At 32.5% G+C, this 25,101-nt stretch overlaps 1 protein-coding gene across 2 annotated transcripts in view; it reads left to right on the top strand.

Annotated features, from left to right (window-relative positions):
* Raskol (Ras GTPase-activating protein raskol) overlaps positions 1-25,101 on the top strand; it is a 370,271-nt gene that overhangs the window by 72,699 nt on the left and 272,471 nt on the right. The gene's annotated exons all lie outside the window — the stretch shown is intronic.

The following is a 25,101-nucleotide window of genomic DNA, read 5'->3' as shown; positions in this document are numbered from 1 at the left end:
GAATATGTATATATATGAATATTTCTTAGCAATTAAATCGATTCGCGATATTGCATTTAATCAGCAAAATTATATCGTATTTAAACATATGCATTTTAATACTTACTAATGCGTAGTAAAAATTCGGCGCTCATATGTATATTAATGGTTTATTAAACTCGTCATAATGTCGCTCGACTCGGAATTAATCCCTGTTGCACTTGCGACTTTTGTTAATGAAAAGTTTGAAAATAAAGTCGATAACTTTATTCTGATATCACATGCAATTATATATGAATCAATTTAATTGTTGATTAAGAGACGATAATTATGAGAATTAATTAATCATGTGGATTAGTGTTATATATATATACACACACATACACACATACGCACACACGAACAATTGTGTATTATAATGTAATTGAGCGGATCATAGCTTTGTGTATTATATCTTTTTTTTGTATTGTTCTCTCGTCTCGTAATATAATGAGGCGTATGTCACGTGTGATATTGGGAGTGCCATAAGTATCGCGCGATTATCATACTTTGAATTAACCGTGGAATTGTTAATGAATAATAAGTATCTTGTAATTGCTGAAGAAACAACAAAGGAAGGAAAGACCTTCAGAGACATCAGGCGAAAATAGAACAATTGTGAAGTAAGCAAAATTTTTAATTTTTTTTATTTGTTACTTGTGAAATTAATTAGCACTCGTTCATCTCCGCGCTAATAATTTACTTTATATTATTATGTAATGTGACAGAGGTATATAGGTATACATCCATATATATGTGTGTACTTAATTTCTTTAAATTTTTGAATTACACAATTTATTATATTATATAATATAAATAATGATGTCTCGAACTTTTTATCACAAATTATAGATTGTAAAAATTATAGATTCTAAAAAAGATTTTATTTAAATATGAAACATGTTTTGTGAATTTATTTATGTGTACAAGAAAGCAAAGAAAACTTGAATGGTGTAAGAAAATGATATTTGATCGATTTCACTTGATATCGAACGATAGATTGCGTGATATGTTTGCAAAAGATTGTGTGTATGAAATATATATTTACCTTGATCTACTGTTTGTGCTTGGTGAACGCGCAGGTATATTGCTAGTATCAAACTCGCTTGCATTTATAATCTGGTTATCATTGCGTTTGATCACATAAAAATATATCTAAAGCATGTTTGATGAATAAAAAGTTACGATTGTGATTGTCGATTTCGATTTGATCTACATAAGTTATTCGATCATGCAAAAATATTGATTTATAGGCTTGATATTTTCAATAAGGATTGCATTTTTTCTGCTATTATTTACGACGTTTCATTTTAATTTATTGCTTTTATGTTGATAAATAATATTGTTCGCGATCTAAAACGCGGACAATTCGAATTTATTACACTTAATTTACATATAATAGATTCTAGATTTTATTATAAAAATCTCATTTTATGCTGGATAGATTTACCGAATTAAAAATTAGTACATATTATAAAAAACATATTGAGTGTAATGTGTTTATTAGTTAATTAATATATACTAAAGAACAAACCAATTTTATATTATATATACATATATATATTTTAAATATACATAGATACTACGTAAAGATATAAACTGACAATTATAATAATATAAATTATTTAGAAAAAAGCTTTCATTTTCTAAATGAATGATTTTTCTGATAAAATATTTTTTATTATATTAGTTTACATTCTTGACTGCATATTACAAATAACTTTAATATAATATCTGTCATTTATTTTAAATTTAGACAATTTTACATTCAATGAGAAGATGCATTTATTCGTCGCGCTTACGATTGTTATCTGATTTTTATATTTTATATTATATAAGCTTGATTTTTATTTTGGATTTGAGTCTAACACAAGGCAATCTATAAATTCATGTAGTTTCTTTCCTTACAGTTTTTCAATATTTTTCATTTCCTAAATAGATTTTGATTCGCTATTCATATTATCTCATATGCAAAGTGCTCTTGTATATAAAGTGTTCCAGAATTTTCGAACGTAATTTTAGCGACATATTTTTCAACAAATATAAAATTTAATTTCTTTAGTATAAGAATTAAATTTTTTTAAATTTATTATAATTTTTTTATTTTGATATTAGATATAATATTTTGTTAGATTAATCTCGAATTTTAAAATTTGATGCTCTGACATTTTAATTTGAAAAAAATAAAAAATCTCCGAAATGATCTGTCAGTAGATTGAGATTTCCAGAATATTATGTATATCTAGAAATGTGTTAATAAATTTGCCATAAATACTGGCAAGATTTATAACGCGATAGGAAGAGATGATAGACAAACTAGTCATTATGACTGTGTCATTATTGGATTTGTCGTGCGACATTTAAATGTGCATGCACTATGTTGCACCCAGACCCAGACTTGCTCCAGTAACCTTTCTCCGGTGTCGGCAGTTGAACAGCGAACCGATTATCGATGGACATAATTCGATTGTGTAATGGCCGAATAAACGCGTCGGATCACGATGATTAAATTACAATGCGACTTGATGTAAATGTTTGCGTTTGCATAAACACACGAACTTATGCACATATGTATTATATATGTGACGGTTAAATATTGTACGTGAAACGACAATTTTAGCACAATTAAAACTAGTAGCAAGATTAATATTTATAATTATTATAATGATATAGAGCAAATATAAATAAAATTTTTTTTATATTTTTCATTCGATAAAGAATATGAGATGATCAAATTAAATCTGCGACAGCTATATGTGATGTAACATGTAACATAAGTGTCATTGTAAAAAACATATTTTCATATTTGCAAAATAAATTTTGATATTTATATATCGATTTAAACGCGCATGCGAAAGTTATATAAAAATTAAAAAATTAATTATAAATTAATCTTTTTTACGATTTATATTCTCGAATTTTTATTACATTTTTTTATTCACTTGAGACATAGGCATATACAATTTTCAAAGCATTCGTTGATTCGTCAAATCAACATGTTTTTTTAAGTAACAGCGTTATCTAACCGAATAATTCGAAAGTTTCGCATCGAAGCGCTTCTCCTTTTTAATTATTCCGACCTCGTAGTAGACTGACGTTGCGAAGGCGCAGACACCCGCGAATCCGGGGTCTAGCCCTTTGGAGAAACGCTTTCGGTCGCAGTTCTTATAAATTTCCACGTGTTCACAGCTTGACTTTTTATCGTCCGTACTTCCGCTGTTTTAGGCTAGCTGCACACTAGCGATGGAAAGAAGCTCGATTTGAGCAGTGGATCCAGATAATAATAAAACAATGCACAGGTACAGATATGTGATGATATTACACCAGACAATTGTGTACTTATACGTGTACGTGGCTTTATTATCATCTGGATTTTGCTTAAACACGCGTCAAATCAACACAGCATGTGTGCATTTTTTGTCGTTCGTGTTTAGCCGGCTTTAAAAGAACGCGTTAGTCGATTCTGAATCCAGATGTGGAATAGGGACGATGGGTTAAGGGAGACAGACTCGGCGAACATTAAAGGAGTTAAAAGAGATCAAACTCTCCTCAGTTTCCGAGCGAGCGTGCAAAGACTAAATCTGTGCTGAATCCTCGGGCAAAATGGAACAAGTCTGTGGCCCTAATCAAACGACGAACATGAGGGACTTTTCTCCAACTTCAGCGCGATATTCTCTTCTGAATTCGCAATTATCATTTCCGGTGCACATACATATCGTTGATAAAATCGCTGCGATGACATTTTTCACGAATGGGATTATTTTTTATTTTTACAAGTAGATCTGTACGAAAAATTCTTACTAAAGTATCGAGATAAAATTTTAAATTCTAGCGCATATGTAATATTCTGAGGTAATTATCTTTGAAACTTTTTAATTAGTATGAAAATTCTGGTAGAATATTAATGACAGAGTTTCGTTTATGTAAAATTACTATATGCAAATAATTGTGTAACCTGTGCTGTAGCTTGTTTGCTCATATTTTGCAAAAAATCGAGATGCGATATTATATCCCGATAATACTTGTGATATGGAGTTCTTTTTTCGACGCGATACCCCATGAAAAGGTAATCGGAAAGAATCAAAATAGGGAAGAGGAGACATTGCTGAACGTAGCATAGGAGAAGGATCCGTTTAGTATTCACAATGTTTTTTCTGTTGTTCTTTTTTTCTTATCTTTACTTTCAACGTTTCTCGATTTTCCGCGAGAATAGTTCTCGTTTTCGCTCTTTCTGCCATTTTTCTTCTTTTCTTCACTCTGCACTTTCTCTCCATTATCCCTCGTAAAGTTTGATAGCAATAAAGAACATAAAAAGGATTACTGTTCACAAAACAACTACTTGCCACGACCTTACGTTTACAGCTTAGAGAACTGTACTTTGTTTTATTGCTTCCTCATTATATTTTGTATGGCAAGTTGAAATCACAGTGCGATATAAACTGCGCTTAATGGCTTGTAACTTATATAAAAGCCACATTGACTTTGTTTTAATTCCCAGATGATTTTTTTATGTATACTTATCGTTTTAATTAAGTTTTATTAAATAACATTTTTTTATAAAATTTATATTATAAGAATATCGCGTGCAATAATTAAAAGTTTGATTAAACAAATACATATTTGAATTAACTACGGAAAATTTAACTTTCTTTTAGTAAATTTTTCGAGTTCCATATATTTTGAAATTTTTTTATATTTTTAAATTTTATTTGTGAAAATAATGTTTATTTTTATCGCGAAATATAAAAACGTATACGCATTTATAAAAATAGAATTTCGTATACCGCTATGTAGTGAAAAATATTCATTAATTTAAAAATCTTGTAATGTAAAAATCATGTAATATAACTTGGCAATTTTTCAGAATGTAAAATTTAATTGCAACGAAAATTTAATTGCAAAAAAATGCCAACCGTTACATGCAGATAAAACTTATATCACTGTTTGTTATCGGAGCATATAGTATTAGCGAACAACTATGTGTTTTTGTTGCTTATTGTTAATACGAAAAAAAATTACGAAAAATTAGTGGCCCTCGGCTAGTGATTCTCGAAATGCGATTATTGATATTAAATGGTTTACGATCCAATTTATGGATCACCGGACAATATATAGGATGCAATGTTACATCGAAAACGAATAAATCTTCACTTTATGGCGAGCAGAACGTTCCGACAGGATATTTACACACATCTGCACCCCAGCACAACCGTTTACCAAATAACTGGCGGGTATCATCGCTCGTCGATCACCGATATCATCTCCTATTTTTTATACCCGCGACAAAAATCTAATAAACATTTAAAAATTCAACATTGATTGAAAAAAAACCTACAAGTCGTTGCCGCTTTTTCGCGTCGTTTCGACGAAATAAGATGAATTTTTCATATTTTTTTTCGATACACAAAGGCATATGCTTTCACAATGATTAGGTCGACTCGCGGTCGAGAGAGTGCGATTTGCGACATTAACTCCTCACGCACTTTGCATAATGACGATAACGACGTGGTCGTCCGCGATTATCCTCCTCAATCGATTTCTGAACACTCGGCAACTTTCTTTTTCCCGCCTGTCTCTCATGTTAGGTAGCTTTTCTCTACCTTTCTACCGCGATAAATTAGATCGACCGTGTTGAAAGTCCGTGAGAATAAGATTTAATTTCCGCGGTCACTCTTGAAACGTGTAATTCCGCTCTTCGAGACTTTTCGTAGAATCGAACTTCTACTCGAACCGATAAACGTAATTTGTCAGAAACATTTCTCTGGAATTAACGTCTATTCGAATGAGAAGGGGAACGAATTATTAATGCTACTCCGATGTTGTCTTGATCCCATATTTCGTTTTTCCTTTTTTCTCGCATGTTTATCTTTCGCATTTTTATCCAGGATATTTTCACGTATAGAAGGTGGGTCGCATTACGCAGTACGACACGATGTGCGATGTGTCATTTGCTAGCAATGTTTCGTTTTGAAATTTTGGGAATAACACTCCTACATTACGTCAACAGGGAAGCAATGAATATGAATCTCGTAGAATTGTTTGGAAAATGAAAAATAGAAATTGTTTGTCATATAAATTTGATCATTACATCTTATGAATTAATATTAAATTTTAATTTAATTATTATTAATACGTTTGTCATTCTCTCTCTTGTATTATATTGTCTATTATATTTTTAATTTCTCTTACATCGATTTTTGGAACGGAATAAGATTTTTATAGAAAATCGAGCTTTTTCTTCGTTATTATATATGGAAGAAAAGTATTTCAGCGAACTTCTTATTCTTCTTTCTCTTAGACATTTTGTTTCTTGCAATTTTTCCGAAATTTTTACCAGAAAGTATTTCTGCTTTATTATGTTCCCGGTTGCAAATAGGACGTCGAGATTACAGAGAAAGAGACGGAAGTTCTAACAAGCTGGGTACGCAATGCATCATATGCCAGTCGGAATGCGTTTTGTGTGACCCCGCTGTCGGTTTTCTCTCTCTTTCTCCCTCTTTCTCACTCTCTCACCGCTATTACGAGAGTTTTGGCATACCCATTCCCGAAACCTCTGTCTGCAGTTTGTTACGAAATTGTTTCGCCATTGTTTGCGACTATGGTTCCCTTCAAATTTACGGTCACCCCGATCGCTAATGCGTCCACTAACGATCCTTCTATTGCAGAACATACCTACATGAGATTTAATGATTATCGAAACTTGAGTTTTGAATGCGTTTTCAGTCAGGACATTTATATAAGATACACATTTCTCGAGTCAATTTAACAAGTTTGAAAATAATATTTTTTTTAATCTTTAAAAAGCATAAATATTTTTGTAAAACATAGACGAATAAGAAAATTTGCGATTTAAATATCTTCATTTTGAATATCGAGAGATTCACTTTTAAACATCATATTAGGTACATCTAGAAGAGAGAGAGAAAGAATCGAAAATGTGAGTGTTGAACAATATGCCACGCTTGGTTGCGCGAAATCAATTGCCCTTCCGAGGAAGGTCATTAACCTTTCATCATCCGCATACATTGCAGCGTGTGCGATTTCATTTTTTTTTATCCGAGTTTACGCAAGAAAAAGAGAGAGAGAGGCTTCGCGCGTCGCTCAGCTTCTTCGCGCTTCTGGACGTGTTTCTCTCGTTTTCCTCTCGCTTTTTTTTTCTCTCCCTCGTCTCTCTCGCGGTACAACGAGAGCGGCTCGATCGATGGATGGGGGATGATTCTGTGCAACGAGGGGTGCGGAATTTTCATGCCCGAACGAGCAGGCGCGTCCCCCCGCGGCGCATACAGGCGAGACACACGAGTCGGGGGGTCGTTGCTTGTCGCTACCACCGGGGGTATAGTTTATGTATAGCCGGCGGCTAAGACTAAAAGGGACGCCGAGATGCGGAAGAAGAGGGGGGAGGGTGGAAAGGGTGGCGAAGAGGGTGGCTGCGACCGATGTGAGCGCCGCGGCGGCAACGAGGCCGCCGCAGTAGCGTTTGTTCATCGTCCCGTCACATCCGGGAACGCTGGCACCGATTAAGACGGATCACCGAATCTGGGCCTTTTCAGCGCCGTCAGTCGACGGAAGGCGCGTCAGGTGTGCGCCGCTGTCGCGTATACTATATATTGACGCCTGGCGCGGAAAATGTATCGCGACACCAACTGGGGCGAAACGAAAAACCCTTTCGGAGTTGCGCCAGAGATGTATATCGCTCTCGGGGGTTCGCCGCCGACCGCTTAAATCACTTTTGCATACAAATTTCGAGTAAAAACGGTTTTGTATCTAGTCACCGCTAGAGTATACATATTTGAAAGTCGGAAACTTTGATAGAATGTTTTTGATATTATATTTATAAGATAGAGAGAAAAAAAAGACAGATAAAATGTGTATAGAGTTTCACTTTAAATGATACATTCGATTATAAATAAATCGTTTTTGGGAAAAATGTTTTATATAAAAATTTTAGGGTTTCGACAGGGGACATAAGCTACAAAATGCTCTGTAAACTATTTTTTTTTATCTCGTTTGATGCATTATGTTAAGTTGAGTAGCAACATCGATCTTGTTGCTACTGTCGTGTCTGAAGTAAGAACGCGCCCGTCATACCTAAAAACGTTGACCCCGAAGACTGATGTAGACGGATTGCAAATTTTTCTTAATCTCATGACTAGAATTCCAGAGATAGCATTAAAAATATCCAAATAATTTTAAAAAATATTGTGAATATTTGTTCATGTTCTTATGAAATTTTTAAGTTTATGTATAAGAAAGTATATAAATTAATACATGTTGAAAAGGAAAGACAATTCTTAAAAAAAAAAAGAAAGAATTATCTCAAATTTGTATATGATAGGATAGATATATTTATTAGACGACAGAAATTTCTGTCAACCTCGGGCTATCATAATCTTGGGAATTGGATTATGGCTGAAAATGTGACTCTATGTTTAATTTAACCAATCTGGGGCATTTAGCATTCAAAATCATCACTGTTAACTGTAATTCGGTTCAACATTTGGTAATTAAAACGACATTATTCATGATGTTATTTCAAAGTCCATCGCGATGTTATTTTAGGACGATCATTAATTTATCGGGGCTTAGAATGATAATACAAACCGAACCGTTGTCGAATTAATTGCTCGCCATAATTTCACGCTAAACTTTGACGTACCATTTAAGCTGCCTTTCACAAACTTTATTTTCGTTCCTCAAACGTGGTTTCGTTAGGTATACACAATTCCCCTGTTACTAAGTAAACATCAATTAATGACAGCTGATACCACGGCAGGCGAATCTGCAAAATTTCCGCAAAATTCCTCGCCGATATAAGGTGAAGACGTGCGGGCTGAAGAAGTTTGTAAGCAAACGTCTCGATATTATAAATGAGCTTGCGCACACAGAAAAACTGTTTCCGGTTTAAAATTAAAATATTGTTGCAAGATTAAAAGTTTAGTTTGGATTTCACCAGAAAGTTATTTTTTGATTTTTAAAATTCTCATTTAAATCATTCTATAACGATACAACCTTACATGATATGTTCTTAAAAAGATTTTCCTCTTATAAATTTTATTTGCATCTTGTCATGTAATTCAATATATGATCATAGATGGAGATGAAAAAGTTAGCATTAGAATAATTATTACAAAAATTATAGAAGATTTGCCAATTGAATTATATATAATAATAATTATGCAAATTACATAATTTTTAAAGACGAAAAAATAATACTAATATTCTTTAACTTTATTATCTAAAATAAAAATTCAGTGATTAATCTATCGTGCAATTTTGCATTTTTAAAAAGATTGTCTATTTTCACTTGAATATATATATATCTCTTAAGATGTCATTCATAAATCTTCAATATTTATTACCGTCGCGACGACGAGAGGCAACGAAATAATTTTTATAAATTTTATTCCAAACGAAAAACACGTGTCGTTTGACAAAATACATTTGACAAGAGTAGAGTGCAGATCGCGTCGAAACTTGAGAGCGAAATTTCCTCGGTTTTCCATGCGCATATATTCCCGAAACAATGCCGGCGCGAAGGTATCCGGCGTGAGAGAGAGATTGGAGAGGGACAAGCTGGTTAGGCCTTACATTATCACATGCGATACACGTATGACAGGTTAAGCCCTGGCAAGTGCGTGCTGACATTTTAATACGTCGGTCGATTCCCCGCACGCATTCTCCATCAGAATTGTCACTTCGCTTACCCCCGTCATCGCAATCACCTTCGTAACCACCGGAGCACGAATCCCCCACGAAGCGACCTGGATTTTTCATTGTCCCTCCCGTTGATTAAAATAAGGGGGCCAGACGCCACGCGTGACAATTCTTTCGCTGCGCTTTTGCATTGTCGCGGCAGCCTTTCCATTAACTTCGATTTTCATCCAAGCGAATATCGAACGCGAAAAAAGAGGGTATGCCGATGTAAAGCGCACGATTCCATAAAGCGTTTCACGTCGCTTTCTTTCCCCTATGCCCGGCTTTCCGAACTGTACTTAGGCGCACACTCCATTTCCTTATGTAATCACTAGATGAAGGATCGAGTTCGACAAAGTTGACATGGTAAATAAATGATGGGCATTCTCCACTTTGACTTTGACTTTGACTTTTATCAAACATATGTAATAGCGTCGAATTTTTACTGAAATACATATATTTAACAGAGGATTTATTTTTTCGCTAAACTTGCAAAAATATATTTTTATGAATCATTATTAAAATATAATATGCATTATAAAATTTGTACTGTTTTAGAAATACATGATATATTTATACATAATTTATTACATTGCTGTATAAAAAAGATTACATTTATTTGCCACTGTTTTCTTTAAAAATATATATATACAGTGATGGCAAATATATTAAACAGTTGCGATTTTTTATTAAATACAAATTGATAAAAGGTGTATCACACGTATCTAATGTACACTCCAGATGATCTTAGAGTCTACGTCGACACATGTGTGCGTTTAGGGATTGGATAGATCTAATAAAATAAATTTTGTGAGCGAAGGAGATATGGAGGCTTGATATATGGTACAGAATATTCTGTGCATATTCAGATGTACCCTATGTACATTTACGAAAGACCTGAACTGTTTTTAGCGATTCCTCTTTCGCACTCAAAGCTTGCTTTTATGAACGAAAAAGTTATTCACGTGAAACTTGAAAATCTACGCGAAGTAAAATTACCACGTTTGCCTTATTTCCAAAAAAAAAAAGTTTGCGTATATATGCAGCATTTGATATTTTTAATAATCTGAAATTTATTCGACGTAATTTATTATTGTGTTTGCTGTGGGTTGCTTGGGGATTAACTTTATATTTTTTTGTAATTTTCTTTGTTTAATTTTATAATTTCTGATTGAGTTCTTCGCAAAAAGAATATTAAAGTTTTAAAAATTATATTTGAACTTAAACATTATTAAATTAAATAATATTTAAAAAAATTATTTTATTTTAATATTAAATATAAATAAGATTTAAATTTAAATTTAAATTAAAGAGGCGAAGATATATATGAAAGGATTATATTTTGCAAAAAAAGAGGAGAATATAATATTGCATCTATTATATATCTATACATTATATATATATCAGATATATTTGTATGTAGACATGTAATTATTTTATGAAATTGCTAGCGTATATATATTTATATATTGCTAGCGTATATACACAAATTTGAATGCAATCGCGTATTCGAAATGTATTGCATTATCGTCGATTAGTCGCGAAAGTTGCGTTACAAGATATATATAAATTCTTGCGATATTAGTTTGGAAATAAGGCGAATGTGGTAGCTGGAAATGTCAGAATTGTAACCATCGCAAGGAAAGTTTCAGCTGTTAGTTGAATGTTAGTTCAATGATCGATAAAGATAGAGCGTTCTTAAACAAGCTACCTGGGAATAGTTGATCTTTCTTTCCTACCCTTTAGCGTGATTCTTTTCACTCCTCGTATTTGCTGTCAGTCGAGGATACTTCCGCCGTCACTCAATCTCACTACTTTGCTACGCGAAAATTGGACGGCTGGCATAAACATATTTCGAGAGAGAAAAAGGGAGAGAAACTAAAACAGATTTAAAGATTCTCTTTCATCTTTTCAACAGTAGGATGAGATCAATTCTCATCTTTCGAAAAAAATAATGAAAATTGACATACGCGGAATATGAAAGACACGATTCAAAAAGAGAGTTCGCGATTGTAACGTCACATTTATTTGCATTCACATTTATATTCTGTAAAATAAATCATATGCAAAGGTGAAAAGAGGATTGTTGAAATAACTTTAATTTAATTGAAATTCTATTAGCTCGTGTACGAAACACAGCAAAGTGTGAAAATAATTATAAAGCAGATCAGCTGTTTTATATATAGATATGTCTATATGTATGTAGAAAAATATATAGAAAAGAATGAATAGAGATAAATAAATGTAAAGAAAATATAGATTTTGTATAAAAGATTAAACAATAATTATTTTTTTAAATATATATTTTCGATTCATACACTCTAGAAATACTGAAAGGACGGGAAAAATCCAACCAAATAAGTCGAAATAGTTCAATTATTCATTCGGTGGACCTACGATAATTACACTATAGTGTTTGTATAACGGTATGTGATTCTGACAATGAAAATAATGGTTGCTTTGACGGCGGTTTATTGTTTCTCTCGAATGACCATTTCTTCCGCTGCACTTCCTCTCGCCATTTTTTGTTCATCAACTTCTCCTGGTAACGTAGTTTGATTTTTTTATTAATCTATCGATCGGTTTCGAGTGCGAGGCTCTCTTTGGCCACCGTAAAATCCCATTGAAATCCATTGAAAATGTGGATTGGATGACCAGTCGGTGGTGGCCGTGGAAAATAACGGGGAAAAAAAATATCTGTATCCTACCATCATGCGCAAATTGTACGATACGATAGGTGGGCTTAATCGAGTCGAAAAATATTTTTGTGCGCGCGATAATCGTAAAATTCGATCAATTAATTTTGGAGAAATAAAGGGTCTTGTTTTTATGTATTAAAGAAACGATTTTTCTATCGACGTTGATTTAATTTAATTGAAATTTAGTTGTTTCTCTAGTTTTTCTTCACATTTTATTCCTAAAAAGAGAGACATTTGGACAATAATTATATAAATTATATATAGACTAAAGACATGCGTTCCTAATGTAATTATGCATAGAATTTATCAAAGATTCATCTTTTTTTCAATCAGGATATATTCTAGAAATGAAGCACAATGTGTTATTGAAAAAAATCTCTAAATATATTTGTTTTAGATTATAATATTTTTATATCTATATGTATGTGTAGCAAAATCTTTTTTTTTTCTTTTTTTCTCTTTCTAAAAAATTATTTAATATAATTTAATATTTAATTATTAAATAACGGTGGGTAATAATATCTTCTTGGTAATATGCGACACCTAGAATAACTCTGATGAAGCTACCTGATCTCTGGGAAAGTTATCGCCAATGGGATAGAAAACATTTCTTACCGACTATCATGGTTGATAAAATTAGTAGGTAGATTATCTTGTATTAAAAACAATTATTAAATTAACAACAATATAATCCGCATTTTTTCTAATATTTTTCAGTATTGTATTGATTTTATGTATGATTTCTTTCTTACATTATGCCATAAAAGTATAAAATTACATCTGCAGTTTGTATAATGAAAACAATGAAAATGTGATATAAAAGGATCATTTCTATCTCTCATTGCAATTCTTCATGAATAGGATGAAACAATATTACTTATTATCGAAGTGCGAAATCTATTTCCCATTTCTGCCATTGATAAAAATTTTTTTTATCCAATTTTGAATGTATAACTTTTGCATCTGATCTTTTTCCTACACAATAGATAGTCACAAATGAAATGAGAGCGGGCTAATTAAAAGCCGAGCGCCGCAAACAGTGCGCGAATTTTCCTCTTTCTTGTTAAAGAATTATTTATTTTGAACTCGTACGTTGAAACTTGATTAAAATCGTGAATATATTTCATTTGCTGATGACGGTCCGAAATCAGGATCGAACCGTACGGGTTCAAAATAAATAATTTTTTAACAAAAAGGAAGAAAACTCGCGGGCTCTGTTTACAACGCTTGACTCTTAATTAGCCCGCTCGCATTTCATTTGCGAATATTTTATACTAGAGCCTCCTATTTTAAAATTTTGCACAATAGTATATATATATAAAAAATAATAACTCACGAGGAGAAGTTGTATGATGGCATGCAACTATGTTATGATTTGCGCTCGCGATATCAGTTGCATCCGAAAAGTACTGAACAGTAGCGGGACACTCGCACATGTACGATCGTTTGCTAGTTCCGTGAGAGCCTGGAGATCGGTCTCGATACTCGAGGACGATCGGTATGTGTTTGTGTGTGTGTGTGTAATTTCTTTATTTTTTTCCGTTATCCTTTTTATCCCCGCACGATGTTATCGCGCATCGGATCTTGCGGATGCGTACGTGGCTCGCCACCCACGCGAGGGACTTTAATGCCAATTAAATCGGTTGGCGAAAGCGCTTATACACACGCCAAACTGACTTGATCTACGGCGCCTGTTGACATCCGTTTCTCTTCTCGACATTCTTTTCTCCCATTCGTTTTATCGTGCGTCTATATGTACTATCGTAATAATACATTGATTACAGAATTATTTGGTACTAAGCAGACACCAGCATACAAATTTTTTAACTTGATATACATAAAATAAGCTTGCGTCGCATGGGGTCAGCGGCAAAAAGTATTGATTATTAATATTTAAAGACGAGCCAAAAATTCATCGATTATACATTCTAATAGTACATTGATTACAGAATCTTTTGGTACCACGCAGACACCAGCGTACAAATTTTTTAATATGATATACATAAAATAAGAATGCGTCGCATAGGGTTAGGGGCAAAAAAGTATCAATTTCTAATATTTCAAAACGAGCCAAAAATTCATCGATTATACATTTTAATAGTACATTGATCACAGAATTATTTGGTACCAAGCAGACAACAGCGTACAAACTCTTATATTTGATAAACATAAAATAAGGATGCGTCGCACAGGGTCCGCGTCAAAAAAGTATCGATTTCTAATATTTTAAGACGAGCCAAAAATTCATCGATTATACATTTTAATAGTACATCGATTACAGAATCTTTTGGTACCACGCAGACACCAGCGTACAAATTTTTTAATATGATATACATAAAATAAGGATGCGTCGCATAGTGTTAGCGGCAATAAAGTATCAATTTCTAATATTTTAAGACGAGCCAAAAATTCATCGATTATACATTTTAATAGTACATTAATTACAGAATCATTTGGTACCAAACAGACACCAGCGTACAAATTTTTTAACTTGATATACATAAAATAAGGTTGCGTCGCATAGGGTCAGCGGTAAAAAGTATCGATTTCCAATATTTTAAGACGAGCCAAAAATTCATCCATTATACATTTTAATAGTACATTGATTACAGAATCTTTTGGTACCAAGCAGACAACAGCGTACAAACTTTTTCATTTGCTATACATAAATTAAGGATGCGTCGCATAGATTCAGCGGCAAAAGAGTATCGATTTCTAATATTTAAAGACGAGCCAAAAATTCATCGATTATACATTTTAATAGTACATTGATTACAGAATCTTTTGGTACCAAGCAGACACCAGCGTACAAATTTTTTAATGTTATATACATAAAATAAGGATGCGTCGCATAGTGTTAGCGGCAATAAAGTATCAATTTCTAATATTTTAAGACGAGCCAAAAATTCATCGATTATACATTTTAATAGTACATTGATTAAAGAATCTTTTGGTACCATGTAGACACCAGCGTACAAATTTTTTAATACGATAAACATAAAATAAGGATGCGTCGCACAGGGTCCGCGTCAAAAAAGTATCGATTTCTAATATTTTAAGACGAGCCAAAAATTCATCGATTATACATTTTAATAGTACATTGATTACAGAATCTTTTGGTACCAAGCAGACAACAGCGTACAAACTTTTTCATTTGCTATACATAAATTAAGGATGCGTCGCATAGATTCAGCGGCAAAAAAGTATCGATTTCTAATATTTAAAGACGAGCCAAAAATTCATCGATTATACATTTTAATAGTACATTGATTACAGAATTATTTGGTACTAAGCAGACACCAGCGTACAAATTTTTTAACTTGATATACATAAAATAAGCTTGCGTCGCATGGGGTCAGCGGTAAAGGAGTATCGATTTCTAATATTTAAAGACGAGCCAAAAATTCATCGATTATACATTTTAATAGTACATTGATTACAGAATCTTTTGGTACCAAGCAGACACAAGCGTACAAGTTTTTTAATTTGATATTCATAAAATAAGGATGCGTTGCATAGGGTCAGCGGCAAAAAGTATTGATTTCTAATATTTAAAGACGAGCCAAAAATTCATCGATTATACATTTTAATAGTACATCGATTACAGAATCTTTTGGTACCACGCAGACACCAGCGTACAATTTTTTTAATATGATATACATAAAATAAAATGCGTCGCATAGGGTCAGCGGCAATAAAGTATGAATTTCTGATATTTTAAGACGAGCCAAAAATTCATCGATTATACATTTTAATAGTATATTGATTACAGAATCTTTTGGTACCACGTAGACACCAGCGTACAAATTTTTTAATGTTATATACATAAAATAAGGATGCGTCGCATAGTGTTAGCGGCAATAAAGTATCAATTTCTAATATTTTAAGACGAGCCAAAAATTCATCGATTATACATTTTAATAGTACATTAATTACAGAATCATTTGGTACCAAACAGACACCAGCGTACAAATTTTTTAACTTGATATACATAAAATAAGGTTGCGTCGCATAGGGTCAGCGGTAAAAAGTATCGATTTCCAATATTTTAAGACGAGCCAAAAATTCATCCATTATACATTTTAATAGTACATTGATTACAGAATCTTTTGGTACCATGCAGACACCAGCGTACAAATTTTTTAATACGATAAACATAAAATAAGTATGCGTCGCACAGGGTCCGCGTCAAAAAACTATCGATTTCTAATATTTAAAGACGAGCCAAAAATTCATCGATTATACATTTTAATAGTACATTGATTACAGAATTATTTGGTACTAAGCAGACACCAGCGTACAAATTTTTTAACTTGATATACATAAAATAAGCTTGCGTCGCATGGGGTCAGCGGTCAAAGAGTATCGATTTCTAATATTTAAAGACGAGCCAAAAATTCATCGATTATACATTTTAATAGTACACTGATTACAGAATCTTTTGGTACCAAGCAGACACCAGCGTACAAGTTTTTTAATTTGATATTCATAAAATAAGGATGCTTTGCATAGGGTCCGCGTCAAAAAAGTATCGATTTCTAATATTTTTAGACGAGCCAAAAATTCATAGATTATACATTTTAATAGCACATTGATTACAGAATCTTTTGGTACCATGTAGACACCAGCGTACAAATTTTTTAATACGATAAACATAAAATAAGGATGCGTCGCACAGGGTCCGCGTCAAAAAACTATCAATTTCTAATATTTTAAGACGAGCCAAAAATTCATCGATTATACATTTTAATAGTACATTGATTACAGAATCATTTGGTACCACACAGACACCAGCGTACAAATTTTTTAACTTGATATACATAAAATAAGGTTGCGTCGCATAGGGTCAGCGGTAAAAAGTATCGATTTCCAATATTTTAAGACGAGCCAAAAATTCATCGATTATACATTTTAATAGTACATTGATTACAGAATCTTTTGGTACCATGCAGACACCAGCGTACAAATTTTTTAATAAGGTAAACATAAAATAAGTATGCGTCGCACAGGGTCCGCGGCAATAAAGTATGTATTTCTAATATTTTAAGACGAGCCAAAAATTCATCGATTATACATTTTAATAGTACATTGATTACAGAATCATTTGGTACCAAACAGATACCAGCGTACAAATTTTTTAACTTGATATACATAAAATAAGGTTGCGTCGCATATGGTCAGCGGTAAAAAGTATCGATTTCCAATATTTTAAGACGAGCCAAAAATTCATCGATTATACATTTTAATAGTACATTGATTACAGAATCATTTGGTACCAAACAGATACCAGCGTACAAATTTTTTAACTTGATATACATAAAATAAGGTTGCGTCGCATATGGTCAGCGGTAAAAAGTATCGATTTCCAATATTTTAAGACGAGCCAAAAATTCATCGATTATACATTTTAATAGCACATTGATTACAGAATCTTTTGGTACCATGTAGACACCAGCGTACAAATTTTTTAATACGATAAACCTAAAATAAGTATGCGTCGCACAGGGTCCGCGTCAAAAAAGTTTCGATTTCTAATATTTTAAGACGAGCCAAAAATTCATCGATTATACATTTTAATAGTACATTGATTACAGAATTATTTGGTACTAAGCAGACACCAGCGTACAAATTTTTTAACTTGATATACATAAAATAAGCTTGCGTCGCATGGGGTCAGCGGTAAAAGAGTATCGATTTCTAATATTTAAAGACGAGCCAAAAATTCATCGATTATACATTTTAATAGTACATTGATTACAGAATCTTTTGGTACCAAGCAGACAACAGCGTACAAACTTTTTCATTTGCTATACATAAATTAAGGATGCGTCGCATAGATTCAGCGGCAAAAAAGTATCGATTTCTAATATTTAAAAACGAGCCAAAAATTCATCGATTATACATTTTAATAGTACATTGATTACAGAATTATTTGGTACTAAGCAGACACCAGCGTACAAATTTTTTAACTTGATATACATAAAATAAGCTTGCGTCGCATGGGGTCAGCGGTAAAGGAGTATCGATTTCTAATATTTAAAGACGAGCCAAAAATTCATCGATTATACATTTTAATAGTACATTGATTACAGAATCTTTTGGTACCAAGCAGACACCAGCGTACAAGTTTTTTAATTTGATATTCATAAAATAAGGATGCGTTGCATAGGGTCAGCGGCAAAAAGTATTGATTTCTAATATTTAAAGACGAGCCAAAAATTCATCGATTATACATTTTAATAGTACATCGATTACAGAATCTTTTGGTACCACGCAGACACCAGCGTACAATTTTTTTAATATGATATACATAAAATAATATGCGTCGCATAGGGTCAGCGGCAATAAAGTATCAATTTCTAATATTTTAAGACGAGCCAAAAATTCATCGATTATACATTTTAATAGTACATTAATTACAGAATCATTTGGTACCAAACAGACACCAGCGTACAAATTTTTTAACTTGATATACATAAAATAAGGTTGCGTCGCATAGGGTCAGCGGTAAAAAGTATCGATTTCCAATATTTTAAGACGAGCCAAAAATTCATCCATTATACATTTTAATAGTACATTGATTACAAAATCTTTTGGTACCATGCAGACACCAGCGTACAAATTTTTTAATACGATAAACATAAAATAAGTATGCGTCGCACAGGGTCCGCGTCAAAAAACTATCGATTTCTAATATTTAAAGACGAGCCAAAAATTCATCGATTATACATTTTAATAGTACATTGATTACAGAATTATTTGGTACTAAGCAGACACCAGCGTACAAATTTTTTAACTTGATATACATAAAATAAGCTTGCGTCGCATGGGGTCAGCGGTCAAAGAGTATCGATTTCTAATATTTAAAGACGAGCCAAAAATTCATCGATTATACATTTTAATAGTACACTGATTACAGAATCTTTTGGTACTAAGCAGACACCAGCGTACAAATTTTTTAACTTGATATACATAAAATAAGCTTGCGTCGCATGGGGTCAGCGGTAAAAGAGTATCGATTTCTAATATTTAAAGACGAGCCAAAAATTCATCGATTATACATTTTAATAGTACATTGATTACAGAATCTTTTGGTACCAAGCAGACAACAGCGTACAAACTTTTTCATTTGCTATACATAAATTAAGGATGCGTCGCACAGGGTCCGCGGCAATAAAGTATGTATTTCTAATATTTTAAGACGAGCCAAAAATTCATCGATTATACATTTTAATAGTACATTGATTACAGAATCATTTGGTACCAAACAGATACCAGCGTACAAATTTTTTAACTTGATATACATAAAATAAGGTTGCGTCGCATATGGTCAGCGGTAAAAAGTATCGATTTCCAATATTTTAAGACGAGCTAAAAATTCATCGATTATACATTTTAATAGTACATTAATTACAGAATCATTTGGTACCAAACAGACACCAGCGTACAAATTTTTTAACTTGATGTACATAAAATAAGGTTGCGTCGCATAGGGTCAGCGGTAAAAAGTATCGATTTCCAATATTTTAAGACGAGCCAAAAATTCATCCATTATACATTTTAATAGTACATTGATTACAGAATCTTTTGGTACCATGCAGACACCAGCGTACAAATTTTTTAATACAATAAACATAAAATAAGTATGCGTCGCACAGGGTCCGCGTCAAAAAACTATCGATTTCTAATATTTAAAGACGAGCCAAAAATTCATCGATTATACATTTTAATAGTACATTAATTACAGAATCATTTGGTACCAAACAGACACCAGCGTACAAATTTTTTAACTTGATATACATAAAATAAGGTTGCGTCGCATATGGTCAGCGGTAAAAAGTATCGATTTCCAATATTTTAAGACGAGCCAAAAATTCATCGATTATACATTTTAATAGCACATTGATTACAGAATCTTTTGGTACCATGTAGACACCAGCGTACAAATTTTTTAATACGATAAACCTAAAATAAGTATGCGTCGCACAGGGTCCGCGTCAAAAAAGTTTCGATTTCTAATATTTTAAGACGAGCCAAAAATTCATCGATTATACATTTTAATAGTACATTGATTACAGAATTATTTGGTACTAAGCAGACACCAGCGTACAAATTTTTTAACTTGATATACATAAAATAAGCTTGCGTCGCATGGGGTCAGCGGTAAAAGAGTATCGATTTCTAATATTTAAAGACGAGCCAAAAATTCATCGATTATACATTTTAATAGTACATTGATTACAGAATCTTTTGGTACCAAGCAGACAACAGCGTACAAACTTTTTCATTTGCTATACATAAATTAAGGATGCGTCGCATAGATTCAGCGGCAAAAAAGTATCGATTTCTAATATTTAAAGACGAGCCAAAAATTCATCGATTATACATTTTAATAGTACATTGATTACAGAATTATTTGGTACTAAGCAGACACCAGCGTACAAATTTTTTAACTTGATATACATAAAATAAGCTTGCGTCGCATGGGGTCAGCGGTAAAAGAGTATCGATTTCTAATATTTAAAGACGAGCCAAAAATTCATCGATTATACATTTTAATAGTACATTGATTACAGAATCTTTTGGTACCAAGCAGACAACAGCGTACAAACTTTTTCATTTGCTATACATAAATTAAGGATGCGTCGCACAGGGTCCGCGGCAATAAAGTATGTATTTCTAATATTTTAAGACGAGCCAAAAATTCATCGATTATACATTTTAATAGTACATTGATTACAGAATCATTTGGTACCAAACAGATACCAGCGTACAAATTTTTTAACTTGATATACATAAAATAAGGTTGCGTCGCATATGGTCAGCGGTAAAAAGTATCGATTTCCAATATTTTAAGACGAGCTAAAAATTCATCGATTATACATTTTAATAGTACATTAATTACAGAATCATTTGGTACCAAACAGACACCAGCGTACAAATTTTTTAACTTGATGTACATAAAATAAGGTTGCGTCGCATAGGGTCAGCGGTAAAAAGTATCGATTTCCAATATTTTAAGACGAGCCAAAAATTCATCCATTATACATTTTAATAGTACATTGATTACAGAATCTTTTGGTACCATGCAGACACCAGCGTACAAATTTTTTAATACAATAAACATAAAATAAGTATGCGTCGCACAGGGTCCGCGTCAAAAAACTATCGATTTCTAATATTTAAAGACGAGCCAAAAATTCATCGATTATACATTTTAATAGTACATTAATTACAGAATCATTTGGTACCAAACAGACACCAGCGTACAAATTTTTTAACTTGATATACATAAAATAAGGTTGCGTCGCATATGGTCAGCGGTAAAAAGTATCGATTTCCAATATTTTAAGACGAGCCAAAAATTCATCGATTATACATTTTAATAGCACATTGATTACAGAATCTTTTGGTACCATGTAGACACCAGCGTACAAATTTTTTAACTTGATATACATAAAATAAGCTTGCGTCGCATGGGGTCAGCGGTAAAAGAGTATCGATTTCTAATATTTAAAGACGAGCCAAAAATTCATCGATTATACATTTTAATAGTACATTGATTACAGAATCTTTTGGTAACAAGCAGACAACAGCGTACAAACTTTTTCATTTGCTATACATAAATTAAGGATGCGTCGCATAGATTCAGCGGCAAAAAAGTATCGATTTCTAATATTTAAAGACGAGCCAAAAATTCATCGATTATACATTTTAATAGTACATTGATTACAGAATTATTTGGTACTAAGCAGACACCAGCGTACAAATTTTTTAACTTGATATACATAAAATAAGCTTGCGTCGCATGGGGTCAGCGGTAAAGGAGTATCGATTTCTAATATTTAAAGACGAGCCAAAAATTCATCGATTATACATTTTAATAGTACATTGATTACAGAATCTTTTGGTACCAAGCAGACACCAGCGTACAAGTTTTTTAATTTGATATTCATAAAATAAGGATGCGTTGCATAGGGTCAGCGGCAAAAAGTATTGATTTCTAATATTTAAAGACGAGCCAAAAATTCATCGATTATACATTTTAATAGTACATCGATTACAGAATCTTTTGGTACCACGCAGACACCAGCGTACAATTTTTTTAATATGATATACATAAAATAATATGCGTCGCATAGGGTCAGCGGCAATAAAGTATCAATTTCTAATATTTTAAGACGAGCCAAAAATTCATCGATTATACATTTTAATAGTACATTAATTACAGAATCATTTGGTACCAAACAGACACCAGCGTACAAATTTTTTAACTTGATATACATAAAATAAGGTTGCGTCGCATAGGGTCAGCGGTAAAAAGTATCGATTTCCAATATTTTAAGACGAGCCAAAAATTCATCCATTATACATTTTAATAGTACATTGATTACAAAATCTTTTGGTACCATGCAGACACCAGCGTACAAATTTTTTAATACGATAAACATAAAATAAGTATGCGTCGCACAGGGTCCGCGTCAAAAAACTATCGATTTCTAATATTTAAAGACGAGCCAAAAATTCATCGATTATACATTTTAATAGTACATTGATTACAGAATTATTTGGTACTAAGCAGACACCAGCGTACAAATTTTTTAACTTGATATACATAAAATAAGCTTGCGTCGCATGGGGTCAGCGGTCAAAGAGTATCGATTTCTAATATTTAAAGACGAGCCAAAAATTCATCGATTATACATTTTAATAGTACACTGATTACAGAATCTTTTGGTACCAAGCAGACACCAGCGTACAAATTTTTTAATAAGGTAAACATAAAATAAGTATGCGTCGCACAGGGTCCGCGGCAATAAAGTATGTATTTCTAATATTTTAAGACGAGCCAAAAATTCATCGATTATACATTTTAATAGTACATCGATTACAGAATCATTTGGTACCAAACAGATACCAGCGTACAAATTTTTTAACTTGATATACATAAAATAAGGTTGCGTCGCATATGGTCAGCGGTAAAAAGTATCGATTTCCAATATTTTAAGACGAGCCAAAAATTCATCGATTATACATTTTAATAGTACATTAATTACAGAATCATTTGGTACCAAACAGACACCAGCGTACAAATTTTTTAACTTGATATACATAAAATAAGGTTGCGTCGCATAGGGTCAGCGGTAAAAAGTATCGGTTTCCAATATTTTAAGACGAGCCAAAAATTCATCCATTATACATTTTAATAGTACATTGATTACAGAATCTTTTGGTACCATGCAGACACCAGCGTACAAATTTTTTAATACGATAAACATAAAATAAGTATGCGTCGCACAGGGTCCGCGTCAAAAAACTATCGATTTCTAATATTTAAAGACGAGCCAAAAATTCATCGATTATACATTTTAATAGTACATTGATTACAGAATTATTTGGTACTAAGCAGACACCAGCGTACAAATTTTTTAACTTGATATACATAAAATAAGCTTGCGTCGCATGGGGTCAGCGGTCAAAGAGTATCGATTTCTAATATTTAAAGACGAGCCAAAAATTCATCGATTATACATTTTAATAGTACATTAATTACAGAATCATTTGGTACCAAACAGACACCAGCGTACAAATTTTTTAACTTGATATACATAAAATAAGGTTGCGTCGCATATGGTCAGCGGTAAAAAGTTTCGATTTCCAATATTTTAAGACGAGCCAAAAATTCATCGATTATACATTTTAATAGTACATTGATTACAGAATCTTTTGGTACCAAGCAGACAACAGCGTACAAACTTTTTCATTTGCTATACATAAATTAAGGATGCGTCGCATAGATTCAGCGGCAAAAAAGTATCGATTTCTAATATTTAAAAACGAGCCAAAAATTCATCGATTATACATTTTAATAGTACATTGATTACAGAATTATTTGGTACTAAGCAGACACCAGCGTACAAATTTTTTAACTTGATATACATAAAATAAGCTTGCGTCGCATGGGGTCAGCGGTAAAGGAGTATCGATTTCTAATATTTAAAGACGAGCCAAAAATTCATCGATTATACATTTTAATAGTACATTGATTACAGAATCTTTTGGTACCAAGCAGACACCAGCGTACAAGTTTTTTAATTTGATATTCATAAAATAAGGATGCGTTGCATAGGGTCAGCGGCAAAAAGTATTGATTTCTAATATTTAAAGACGAGCCAAAAATTCATCGATTATACATTTTAATAGTACATCGATTACAGAATCTTTTGGTACCACGCAGACACCAGCGTACAATTTTTTTAATATGATATACATAAAATAATATGCGTCGCATAGGGTCAGCGGCAATAAAGTATCAATTTCTAATATTTTAAGACGAGCCAAAAATTCATCGATTATACATTTTAATAGTACATTAATTACAGAATCATTTGGTACCAAACAGACACCAGCGTACAAATTTTTTAACTTGATATACATAAAATAAGGTTGCGTCGCATAGGGTCAGCGGTAAAAAGTATCGATTTCCAATATTTTAAGACGAGCCAAAAATTCATCCATTATACATTTTAATAGTACATTGATTACAAAATCTTTTGGTACCATGCAGACACCAGCGTACAAATTTTTTAATACGATAAACATAAAATAAGTATGCGTCGCACAGGGTCCGCGTCAAAAAACTATCGATTTCTAATATTTAAAGACGAGCCAAAAATTCATCGATTATACA

Source organism: Prenolepis imparis, unplaced genomic scaffold (assembly GCF_030444845.1).
Source record: "Prenolepis imparis isolate NDT839.2.m4 unplaced genomic scaffold, iyPreImpa1.0 SCAF_5, whole genome shotgun sequence".
Taxonomy (NCBI): Eukaryota; Metazoa; Arthropoda; class Insecta; order Hymenoptera; family Formicidae; genus Prenolepis; species Prenolepis imparis.
This window is presented reverse-complemented; position numbering and strand designations above follow the sequence as displayed.